The 13,662-nt window shown below is 37.2% G+C and overlaps 1 protein-coding gene across 5 annotated transcripts in view; it reads right to left on the bottom strand.

Moving 5' to 3' along the window:
- Nucleotides 1–13,662, bottom strand: part of mpp7a (membrane protein, palmitoylated 7a (MAGUK p55 subfamily member 7)) — a 371,884-nt gene that overhangs the window by 250,404 nt on the left and 107,818 nt on the right. The gene's annotated exons all lie outside the window — the stretch shown is intronic.

Raw genomic sequence — 13,662 nt, 5'->3', positions numbered from 1 at the left:
CATGGAGAAAATTAACTGCAAAAGACTTGAGAAGAAATAAACACGAAGCAACCAGGGACCCATTAGCCTCCAGTGCCACCATATTCCAAAATTGCTACCTACCAGGAATGTCCAGGAATACAAGGTGTCAAGCGCTCAGAGAGTAGTTATGCTTCTGGTTCAGAAGTAGATGTGTCAAGACTGGGCCAAGAAACACCTGAAGTTTCCATAGGTGTTATGGACAGATGAAAAGAGAGTGACCCTTAAAGGACTAGATGGGCTCATGGCTAGATTACTAAAGGGACACAGAGCACCAGTTCGAGTCAGGTGTCAGCAACATAGGGTTAGTGGGGGAGACTGGTGTGGGCTGCTATGATTAAGATGAGCTAGCTGGACATTATTGGGCTGAAGCTGGACTAAACATCAACTCACAAACATATTGTTTCTGGAAGATAGTTTCTTCAAGCAGTTGTACAGCAAGAAATCGGCAGCATTCAAGAAGGCCATGATCACAGACAGGATAGATAGATAGACAGATAGATAGATAGATGCTTTAATGCAGGACAATGCTCCACTGCATCCATCCAAGTCCTCCACTGATTGGCTAGCCAGCCAAGGTGTCAAAGATGACCAAATAATTATCTGACCCCCTTCCTCTCCTGACTTAATTCCTATTAAGAAGTTGTGGGACTTTCTCAAACTTGAGAATTAGAATGAGGAAAAATCTCTTTGAGCAGCATTTTGAAGGTTGTGGTTGCTGCTTCAGAAAAAGTTCATCGTGAACACATCAAGAAACTCTCAGGCCCGAAATGATGAGAAACACATGACAGTTATTTAAAAGAAGAGTGGTTATATTGATCATTGAATATGTTTGAAAGGCCAACAATGTTAATTGTTATTTGGTATATGTCAATTTATGTTACTTATTTGTTACAGTTAATGTAAAACTTGAGTGGGGGAAAATGCATTTGCAATTTTCTTGCCTAATAATTGCACACATTAATGGGTGACTAATAATTGCACCCACTTATATTTTTACCCTGAGGAAGACAAAACTCACTTTCCCTTTGTTAAATACTCAGTTGAGATGTAAAATAACAATATGAATTGACTGAGAGTTTTATATTTGTTCGACAATAAAATTAATCCAGAAGAATGCCATTTGCTTAATAATTGTGTATACACTGTAGTCTCTCTTAAAGGATATGATTATTGCCTGACAGACATGGTATACATACACTTGCCATGTTCTAAAGTTAAGAGCTTTCTATAAGTTAAATTTATATATATCTCTTGCACACACTGCCGCTTTACAATGGAGGACACTGGGCAAGGAGGAAAAGTGTTAAAAACTTACCAAGTATGTCCATTTTTCAAGCCAAGACAGTTGTCGAGTACTGAATCATGCTTTCGACTTATGTTTGTGATAACAAATGAGATCTGAAAATAATTATTTTATTGTATATTCCTAATACTATTTTTCTCAGGATATGTTTTCTGTTTGATTGTGTGAATTCTCGCATAAATACAGAAGTAAATCAAAACAAAACCAACCATATGGCATGAAAAGTTTACTGTGATTTGGTCTTTCAGGGGGAAACCATGACCCCAGGGGGTTGAAAGGTTTATGCACAGGAAGAGCAAATACAGAGTTATCACGCACAGCTGGTCTACTTTTAAGATGGCTGAAAGTGTTTTTTTGTTCAAAAATGACACAAATGAACAGTGTAATTCCAAGATGCAGATCGGTACTTGACAACTATCTTGGCTTGAACAATGGACATATTCAGTAAGTTTTTAAGCTTTTCCTTTGTGACCCATTACCTACAATGTAAAGCCCCAGTGCAGGTAAGATATTTTTTAAGTTAATAGAAAGCACTTTCATTTATTAAACAATTTTGAGTGGCAAAGGCAAGTATGCAATGTTAGTGAAGAAATAACTTTGACTTGAAAAATACCAAACTCATCCTTTAACAATGAATATGTTAGCTGTCATTTGCCCTTAAGAAAGAAAAAAATGAAAACTTTTTTATTACTTTTTTCATAAATCATTATAAACTAACAACTTTTTCCAAATTTACAATTAAAACACTGTCCCTGAAATTGTAATATTTCACAAAATTACACAATAATAAAAATATTTTTTTTTCAAAGACAACTGTCAAATAAAGAAAGGCAAGAGAAAATGGCAAGTTGTTGAGTCTCCTTTTCCTGCTTCAAATTACAAAAATGATATCAGATATTTTTGTAGCTGATAGACACATGTTCAGAGAAAGGCACCCCTACTCTGCTGTTCACTTTTTCCATATGTATTATACACCATAACATATTACAATGAATACAAGCATCAAGTTAGATGAACTGATTGGAACCAGAAATTAATCAAAACACCATTTAAAGCAACACAACAAAGCAGAGAAGATAATGAGTTTTAGTCTGTCATGATCCAGCTGTGGACTTATCATCTAAGAAGCAACCTGTCATCAGCCAATCAAGAAGCATTAAGCAGTAGCAGCCAATGGCAAATTGCTTCCAAACCTGTAGTAATTAGACATATGGTGCAAAATTCTGCTATACTGTTATCCGAGGATTTCTGTTGCACAATAAAACCCCATTTCTGTCTGTTCTTCAGTTACACTCAATTGGACAAATTCAGTGTTCATTTTTGAAATGCGCCATCTATTTTGAAGCAAATGTAGTAATAAGCAGCACTGCATTTTTCCTCTCAAAACATTGCACATCACAAACACTAACATGTCTGTTGAGAGTCCTACATCAAATGTTGAATAACTAAGGCAACAGTCACATTGAAACTATAACAAAGGAGAATTTAAACAAAAAGAAAATAAAAAAAAAATCTGGAAATCTGTCCTGATTAAAGTAGTAAAAAGACAGCAAGAAGAAATCTTATAAACTGATCAATTCCATTAACAGTTACGGAGTGAACATGCTCGGCCCCCAATACTTGAGCCTGAGATTCCTGCAGCTTTGTGTCAAAGTCAGTGGGCTCCATTAGGATTAGTACTTCCTCTATCCAACCTTTTTTTTTTTTTAATTTCCTATCATTTTTGTTTGTTTAAAATTTACTAGGTTAAAGTCTTGGTTGTTTACACCACATGTTAGAATAGAAATTGCAGTGCATTTTATTAGTACACTTGTTACATGCCTTGAAATGAGTGTATCAAGAATGATGCCCTTGAGATTACACTTACAGTTGCACACTGTTAAATTTCTTTCAATTAGATAACGCTTCTGTACTTCAATTTAAGTACTAGATAAATAGCCAACAATGTGTTGTTGGCTAGGCAAGCAAGTTGTTTAATATTTTACTTGATAGCTTTATGAAAAAGGAGTACCAGCAGCGGTAAAAAGTTTTGACTTGAAGAACATGTCAACATTTGAAAACTATGACAATAGAGGAGAGAGGAGAGGTTAGGAGCGTGTGCTGATATAGCATGTTGAGGCACCCACCACAAGATCCCAGATTAGGACTCGAGTGCAGCCATGTGACGGGTGACACCTCAGCACCACACTAGTTGAGATGGAGTGGAACAGTAATGAAGAGATAAAATACAACCTATAGATTTCATATATATATATAAAAATATATATATATATATATATATATATATATATATATATATATATATATATATATATATATATATATATATATATATACACACACACAAAAAAATGTAAGCACACATATTCACAAGTAACTAAAATTTATACGAAGCCTTATCAGGGTAACAAAACCGCATGAAAATGAAATTTCCATTTTTTTCCCCAACCCTTTTGAGGGAAAGTAATATCAAACTCTGTAAAAATTAAACAGAAGCAAAAACAAAACAAAAAAAACAACGCTACCTTCTTCCACTATTTAAAGTTCTAGAAATCCCCTTCTTTCTGTAGGTGTCTAAATCCACTGTATTCTTCACTGTTGTGAACCCAACATTGAGGTACATTCATTTCTTTGTCTAAATTATTCAAGAACTAGATTATTCAAGTTCTTGGTGTTGTGGGGACTTAATCTATGAGTGTTTTGACACACAAGTTTCCACAGTAGTGTATTTAAAAAATAAATTACTGCAACATTTGTTTTTTTTATCACTAATATTTGTATAAGTATTTGTATCACATTTTTGTTTCTATCCACCATTGCCACCTGTCCTAAACTTTAAAAACAATTCTATATTTAAGGACTCTAGTTCTCTTAGTTATATATATTTTCCATGTACGTGTACAGTACTTATTTATCTTTTGAATATTATTCTTATCTAAATGTATTTTTCTTTGCATGGAACTACTCAGATATGCTGTAAAGCACTTTATCTCTTTGAAGGCTGAATATTTTTTCCAAAAAACACAGTTTTCTGAAAGCACACAAAGCACAGAAACCAACATAAAATTTCTGTTGCTGCACGCTGTGCCTACAAGTTCGCCAGAAATGTGCGGCAGACTGGCTGCCAGGCTGTCTTTGCGTGGCAGGGGCGGCGGCAGGCACAGTGCATCACAATATGGTTTTTACTTCTTGCCATTGTAAATGGCGGTCCTCCCAGGCGAACGCTGCCATAGGTGCATTAGCTACACAAACCTGTTCAGGACTATGATCAGCTGGAGACCGATCAACTGATGCTGGTACCCCACATTTGTTTTCGATCACTCGTATCAAAATCAGAGTCTGACAAGTCAGAGTGCAATTCAGTAATAATATGCAAATGTCGTCCACAATGTATTTTTGATTTATGCATTTGCTTCAACTTCTCACCAGATGTCAATGCCATTTCTGCCATTGTTTACTCCTTGCTGCTCACTTGAGCAGAGGGAATGACGGTCAAATCAATGAAGCTAACTTTCCTTCTAGCAAAGAGAGTCCACCTAAAACAGAATGGCATGTTTTGTCACCGTTTACAATTGATTACCAATGTCAAACCCTCCTTTTGACAAAAGTCAACACCCGCCCTGAAAGAGTTATGCTGCATTTGTTTGAAAATGTCCAATAGAAATAAATGTTGTTACGTAGATGTGTAATACTTTGTATTATTATGTATGTTTTTCCATATAGTATTGTTTGTGCATGTAAATGAATGCTAAATGTATTTTAGCTTGTACTGAGTATATTACATGCTAAATAAGTTGTGAAACAAAGACTTTTTTAAAAAATACATTTCAGAATATGGCAGAGATGAAGGCCAAGCACCAAATCTTTTCTTTAACTAAGAACTTACCAGAATATAGTATGCATGTGACAATAGTGACCCTATAAAAATCAGCAGAGAAGCAGCGTCATTGCTCCATTAGTTTATTTATTGTGAAATCTTATTTTTCCTTCTCAACTGATAATTACTTTGGTGATGAGCTAGAAGGAGCACCCATTGGGCAGAAACACAAGATCCAAACAGGTAATGAACAAGTGATGAGAATGTGGAGTCTGAATTGACCCTGTTCATACTCTAATAGGTGTAAGAAGTAAGCAGTGGCTAAATGTTGCTGGTGCAACCAAACAATCTCTGCTAGTGAACACCAGTGGTAAGAAAAACTGTCAAGATGATGAAAGAAGGTTTTAGTGCAGAGTTAAGTAAGAGAGAATCCAGAACATCAAGACACGTTTCAGCAACAGGCCTAAAAGATGTCACCTGCAGCACTGGTCAAAGCAAAGGCCCATGTGTGGGAAGAGTTGGTCGAGTAATCCACAGCCTGTAAGGTACAGCAAGACTGCTATTGTGTGCCATTTGCTCCCTGTATTAGTAAAATAACAGCTGCTTCCCCTACTTATAAATAAATCATCGCCATTCAAAGTGGACTTTGGTCTTGTGCAAGAATGTATCTTGTCTCCTTCTCCTTTTCGTGATTTTTATCAACAGGATATTACAGTGCAGCCAAGGTTTGGTGGGTATCCAAAATGTTCCTTTTGGCCTCATCAGCTTCTGGCCCCACGCATGCACTGGAAAGCCTCCCTGGTCAATTTGATTAGGATGACATGAGAATTAGGATTCAAAATCTGATGACATGATCTTCTTCCAGAAAAAAGTGGCATATTTCCTAAAGATAAAGGGTCATCAGCTGCCCTGAGTAGAGGGGCTCAAGCAACGTTTTATTACAAGTGAGAGTGTAGGGGACTCTGAAACTAAGCAACCGGTTGGTGTGGCAAAAGCAGTTTTGTGGACCTTGTACTGGATTGCAGGACCAAGTCAAAGAAAGTTTTTGATTTACCAGTCAAACATGCATTACCATTGCTGTCCTCAACTATGGTAAGAGACGGAGCTTTTAACAGAAGCTAAAAAATATAACAATGAAAACAATACCTCTCCTTCACCACACAGAAGAATTAGAAAAACAAACAAACAAAACGTATGACTTGGCTAAAGATAACAGTCGCAGTCAGGCATTATAAAGGAGTATTTTGTCATAGATAAGAAGGAGTCCTAGTGGTGTTTCTTGACATGTTTCTGGTGAAAAACAGGTTAGCTAAAAGTACTCAATTAGATCAGATAAAGTTGATTAATCCCAAGGGGAAATTCAGATGCATGTAGCACCAAAAACTATAGGGTGTGTTCAGATCTAATTACGCAATTTTCATTATGATATAAAGTTTATTACATAGAAAATCACCCAAAAAATCCCAGACCGAGTGTGAACTGACGACATGAAGAATCGTCTTCGCGCCGAACTGGAATCGTCCCCGCATAAATCAAAGTCATCCAGACCATCTGGATCTGCAAAATTAGATCTGGACCACCCTGTACAAAAACAAGGATACAGAGTCACAGGACAGATAATACAGCCAATCGATCAATCAATCAATCAATAAATACAAAGAGCAGCATTTACTTGAAGTGTATGAGAAGTAAAGCTGATGAAATCAGTAAACCACTGGCCTATTATTTCTGTTACTGATCATTTTTAACAATAAGAGAAAAGTAAAAATTAAGTTCAGGATTGTGTTGTATTCTTGCCTGTTTCGTCAAGTGTTTTTTTTTCATGGTACTGCCATTTAAACACTCACATTTGATGGTAATAGCTTTGTTTCCCTATTCTTTTCTTCTATTAAATATGAAAATGAGCTAAATGGTGACTTTAAGGAACTAATGGCATTTGTCCCAAGTATTTAGTACAGATGAAAACAAAATCAAACTTTTTTTTAAATAAATAAATGAATGATACGCATGACAGAGTGTGGTATGGAACCCATTTTCTGAAATTCAAAAATACCAGCTGTTACAGCACGTCCTGAGAGGAATTACAAAATATTCCAAGATTGAAGTCTAATCCATCTTTCCATAAAAGACCAATTTCAAGCCAGAAACCTAACAGCAGTATCAAGTAATTCCGAAGCATTTACAGTGCCCAGCAGGCCTTTAAGAAGAAGTGAAAAAAAAAAAATTACATTATTCCTGTTCTGCCTTGCTTCTGTATATAGCACAATATCATATTTTAAAGATATTTGCCATGTGGAAAGCTCAAAGGATTGGGAGGTATTTTTAAATTTCCACCAGGTCCTTAGTAACCAGCTAGCCTGCTAGAATTCTAATGCCATCTAGTGGAGTTCTGTCATATTACATGGATTTGTAGAAAACTTGACTCTTAGATAGATAGATAGATAGATAGATAGATAGATAGATAGATAGAGAGTGGTGTGAAAAACTATTTGCCCCCTTCCTGATTTCTTATTCTTTTGCATGTCTGTCACACAAAATGTTTCTGATCATCAAACACATTTAACCATTAGTCAAATATAACACAAGTAAACACAAAATGCAGTTTTTAAATGATGGCTTTTATTATTTAGGGAGAAAAAATCCAAACCTATATGGCCCTGTGTGAAAAGTAATTGCCCCTTGTTAAAAATCACCTAACTGTGGTGTATCCCACCTGAGTTCAATTTCGTAGCCACCCCCAGGCCTGATTACTGCCACACCTGTTTCAATCAAGAAATCACTTAAATAGGAGCTGCCTGACACAGAGAAGTAGACCAAAAGCACCTCAAAAGCTAGACATTATGCCAAGATCCAAAGAAATTCAGGAACAAATGAGAACAGAAGTCATTGAGATCTATCAGTCTGGTAAAGGTTATAAAGCCATTTCTAAAGCTTTGGGACTCCAGCGAACCACAGTGAGAGCCATTATCCACAAATGGCAAAAACATGGAACAGTGGTGAACCTTCCCAGGAGTGGCCGGCCGACCAAAATTACCCCAAGCGCAGAGACGACTCATCCGAGAGGTCACAAAAGACCCCAGGACAACGTCTAAAGAACTGCAGGCCTCACTTGCCTCAATTAAGGTCAGTGTTCACGACTCCACCATAAGAAAGAGACTGGGCAAAACGGCCTGCATGGCAGATTTCCAAGACGCAAACCACTGTTAAGCAAAAGAACATTAGGGCTCGTCTCAATTTTGCTAAGAAACATCTCAATGATTGCCAAGACTTTTGGGAAAATACCTTGTGGACTGATGAGACAAAAGTTGAACTTTTGGAAGGCAAATGTCCGTTACATCTGGCGTAAAAGGAACACAGCATTTCAGAAAAGAACATCATACCAACAGTAAAATATGGTGGTGGTAGTGTGATGGTCTGGGGTTGTTTTGCTGCTTCAGGGCCTGGAAGGCTTGCTGTGATAGATGGAACCATGAATTCTACTGTCTACCAAATAATCCTGAAGGAGAATGTCCGGCCATCTGTTCGTCAACTCAAGCTGAAGCGATCTTGGGTGCTGCAACAGGACAATGACCCAAAACACACCAACAAATCCACATCTGAATGGCTGAAGAAAAACAAAATGAAGACACTGGAGTGGCCTAGTCAAAGTCCTGACCTGAATCCAATTGAGATGCTATGGCATGACCTTAAAAAGGCGGTTCATGCTAGAAAACCCTCAAATAAAGCTGAATTACAACAATTCTGCAAAGATGAGTGAGCCAAAATTCCTCCAGAGCGCTGTAAATACTCATTGCAAGTTATCGCAAACGCTTGATTGCAGTTATTGCTGCTAAGGGTGGCCCAACCAGTTATTAGGTTCAGGGAGCAATTACTTTTTCACACAGGGCCATGTAGGTTTGGATTTTTTCTCCCTAAATAATAAAAACCATCATTTAAAAACTGCATTTTGTGTTTACTTGTGTTATATTTGACTAATGGTTAAATGTGTTTGATGATCAGAAACATTTTGTGTGACAAACATGCAAAAGAATAAGAAATCAGGAAGGGGGCAAATAGTTTTTCACACCACTGCAGATAGATAGATAGATAGATAGATAGATAGATAGATAGATAGATAGAAATGTGTTACAAGTCTTGAGCAAAAACAGAGCAATAGGTTCTTACCTACATAAAAAAGTAAAAAGTCATTTTAAAATGGGCAACAAACTTAAACTATTAAAAGAATATAAAATGAACATGAAAGATTGTGTGTGTGTGCTTATTTAACATAATCTCAAGTCAAATGCCCAAAAAAGGAGATGCTATATGAAGGGAAATATCCTGACTATCTGAAACAAAAGGCATTGCAAAATGTTTTTCAAAACCCTTAAATGCCATCTATAAGCAGAAGTAGAATAGTAGATGAACTTTTGTGTGTACAGCGTACAGTAAAATATTTACATGCGTGTGCAACCATGCAATATGTTGCCACTCTTCATCAGTAATACATACTGCAGAAAAATAAAACTTAAAACAATTTCTTTTCATATCTCACAGGGAAGTTGAAGCCTACCCTATCAAAGCATTAGTCAAAAGGCATAAACAATTCCTGGACAGAGTGCCAGAACATCAAAACAATCTGGACGAGAACAGGCCATTCAACCCAACAAAGCTCACCAGTCCTATCCACTTAATTCTTCCAAAATAATATCAAGTCAAGTTTTGAAAGTCCCTAAAGTCCTACAGTCTACACTTATTCCAAGTGTATATGGTTCCCTGCGTTAAGAAAAACTTCCTAATGTTTGTGTGAAATTAACTCTTAATAAGTTTCCTACTGTGTTCCTGGGTTTTTGCTGAACTCAAATTAAAGTAAGAGTCTTGATTTAATGAACCAATTCTGCTAATAATTTTAAACACTTCACACACACCTCATAATCTCCTTTTCCTTAAACTGAAAAGGCTCACTCCTTTTAATCTTTTTCATCCCTTGTAGCCCTGCAATCAGCCTAGTGTGAACATAAGTATACACATGTGCATATTTTATCTATCAAACTATTATATAGTGCCTTTCAGTTCTTATCTATCTATCTATCTATCTATGTCTAAATAACCAACTTCAGAAATACCAAACTGATCCTTTAAGCCCTGGGATGCACTTGGTTGGAAGAGTGAAGGCCATGCAATTGTATGAAGCCCTTTGGATAATCCTGCATCAGAACCACAAACGTGATAACTTGAGAACATGTCCTCACAATGTTCCAGTGCTGAAGTTATAATGGGCTGCCCAACCTCTAGCTTTCAGGCCAGGCTCCACTTTCTTCAGCGTTACTGCCTTCCAGCTACTTGCTTTCTTTTTTGTTGTTATGTCTGCAGACCTGAATGGACAATCTGCACAAAGTGTGATAGACTCATGCAGCCAGTCAAGTTATCTATCTATCTATCTAGAGTCCACTTAACTCTGCCAATGCACCTAACCTGCATGTCTTTGTAGCAGACCTGCATGTCTTTTAAGGACAGAATATGCAAACTCCACACAGGATGCACCTGGGACTTGAACCCTGGTTTCTTTGTTGTAAGGTAGCTACAGTGCTACTTCTGTGCTACTGTGTTGCCCCCACTAAAACAAATAAATTAGTAACATATTAAATTCTCAAATATAAAAGGTGTCACTCTGTACCTTATTCTGGTATCCTTATACTCAAATTCCAGTTTCTTCAGGATAAAGCAAAGATAACAATTTTGACTTTATTGTTGAAATGTCTGTGAAGCCCATTTTATAGTGCATTTGAGAAACACAGAAAACGTAGTTTTGAGCCGCAGTACTTCAAATATTACTTCTGTATAGGACTGGCGATGGCTACGCTGAAAAAGTTTGACATTTTTAGTCTATTAAGTAGCACTTTTACAGTATAACAAAATCCCCTAAATGACAACGTGCTTCCTAATGACACAGTACTTCCTCACTTACAAGAAGAGTTTTTATTTAACTGTTACAAAAATCTTTCACAATACTGTTAGATAAGATAGTAAAATAAGCCAAACTGAAAATGTATTTATTTATTTTAGGACTTTTATTCAATGCCACGCAGATACCACAAGTGTGAAGTACACACAGCTATATTCAAACAATGTGGCCACTGGCAGTTGCTCAGTGTCATACAGTGAATTAAATTTGGAGATTTAACTGATTGCCCTAATAGTTTACAGTCCAACAACATAGCCACTAGGCCACAATCTGGTATCTGTGCAATATAACAAGAGTCACAATTCATAACAAATCAAGCCATACTGTACATATAATCTGTTTCTAGTCGCACATCTGTCTGCCCATCTTTTAAGCTCCATTTACCGCTGCAAGATTTCAAAGAGCTAAAACCTGTTCACAATCAAATCAAATGTTATTTGTCACACACAATTATGCACACATTACAATAGGATATGAAATGCTGAGTTGCTAACTCCAAGGCAGTGTATTAGAGGAACAATAAGAACACAATCAACAACAAAAATAACACTATAAATATCAATAAACAAAATCAACTACATACATAGACAGCATAGATAAATAAATACAGTACCCTCCATAATGTTTGGGACAAACACATATTTTTACCATCTCAAGCTCCTGCTTGTATTGGGGGCTTGTTATCTTAACATTCTCTTCAGCATATGGGAGCCTTTTTTCAACTGGATTTAATTCAGGTGACTGGCTTGGCCATTCAAGAATGTTCTATTTTTTAACTAAATTTCCTGTGTTGCATCAGCAATACGTTTGTCCTCCAACAAGGCAGTGATCCCAAAGTGCTGTCCAATGTGTTTGGAGGCATTTACTGGAACCTGAACAGATAGGATGTTTCCCTACACCTCAGAATTCACTGTACCACTGCCATCAGCAGTTTCATCATCAGTGAAGAGAAGTGTGCCGGGACCTGCAGACCACCTGCAGCACCATGTTTAACAGATGAGGTGGTCTGCTTTGGATCTTGGGCAGTTCCTTTTGTTTCCATACTTTACCTTGCCATCACGCTGATGTAGGTTAATTTTTGTCTCATCTGTCCACAGGGCCTTTTTCCAGAATTCTGCAAGCTCTTTTAAGGACTTTTTGACAATCTGTAATCTGGCCTTCCTGTTTTTGTCGCTGACTAGTGGTTTCCATCTTGCAGTATGGTCTCTATATTTCTGTTCATGTAGTCTTTTGCTGATTGTCGTCTCTGACATATCCACATATGCCTCCTGAAGACTGTTTCTGATCTGTCAGACATGCATTGGGTGCTTTATCTTTACCTAAATGAAGATTCTTCTCTCATCAGCAGTGGAGGTCTTCCTTGGTCTACCACCTCCAGCTGTGATTACTGAGCTCACCAGTGTGCTCTTTCTTCTTTATGATATTCCAGACAGTTGATTTCGGTCATCCTAATGGTTTTTTTTCCCCTGTTCTTCGGCCTCATAATGGCTTTGTTGACTTTTATTGGCACAGCTCTTGTCCTCATGTTGTACAAGGGCAACTACAAACTCCAAAGGGTAGAAGCAAGCCGAGGTGTCTTATGAAGATGTCACCTGAAGAATCACAAACACCTGTGACAACAATCATCTCAAACATTATGGTGCCCTGCAATGAGGGAACCATGTAGAAAGTGTTGTCATTTCCATATGGTGTGAGCGAAATGTATGCAAATCACCTTAAATGAAAGTCTGCAATGTGTACTTGAAAATCGTCTAGATTGTTTGATTTGAAATTTTAGACTGTGGAGCACAGGGGTAAATCAAGGAAAAACGTGACTTTATCCCAAACATCATGGAGGGCACTGTAGCCTAATATAAGAGTATTACCAATAGGGCATCATTTAGCTCTAGGCACTGTCCACGTCAACAAAGTTTGTGAGCAGGACACAAAGCTATCACAAGGTTCACACAAGGTGCCAAACTCTGACTGGCTCAATACAGATGTACTATTCAAACTAGCAGCATATCTGGCGAGGGGAACACCAAAGATGAAGCAAAATATACTTTAAAGTGCAGTGATACAGCTATCTCTCCTACTTTTTTTTACTTACTACAAACTACGTTAAAGAAATAGCACTAGTATCCAAGAATTAGTAATATGAAGTTTCTGAGAGCACTTCTACTTAATATTATTAATTGTCAGAAACTGATTAGCTGAGTACAAGTAAGGGATGGTGGCCCACAGCCTTCCTCAGCATTATCAGCAGGACCCAACCTTAGTCAGGATGGCAACTCATCACGGAAAACACTTCTATGTACACCAATTTTTATTCAAGGTGGAGTGAAGCATTAATAGTAACCAATTATTCTGACTTAAATGACTTTAGAATGTGGAAGAAAAGTGAGTGACAGGGCTAAAAATCGAGCCTTTGACTACAGTTGTAACCACTACAGCACTAGTGCCAGCAACACAAAGAATAACATTTCAAAATATATATATTTATTAGGATTTGACATTTTGGTGTAATTTATAAAATTCTTTGGTGGTCATACATACTAATGTCTGAGCAAATGTGTGTTTTTTTCTCTTTCTGGTGGA

The sequence above is a fragment of the Polypterus senegalus genome, chromosome 5 (genome assembly GCF_016835505.1).
Source record: "Polypterus senegalus isolate Bchr_013 chromosome 5, ASM1683550v1, whole genome shotgun sequence".
Lineage (NCBI taxonomy): Eukaryota > Metazoa > Chordata > Cladistia > Polypteriformes > Polypteridae > Polypterus > Polypterus senegalus.
This window is presented reverse-complemented; position numbering and strand designations above follow the sequence as displayed.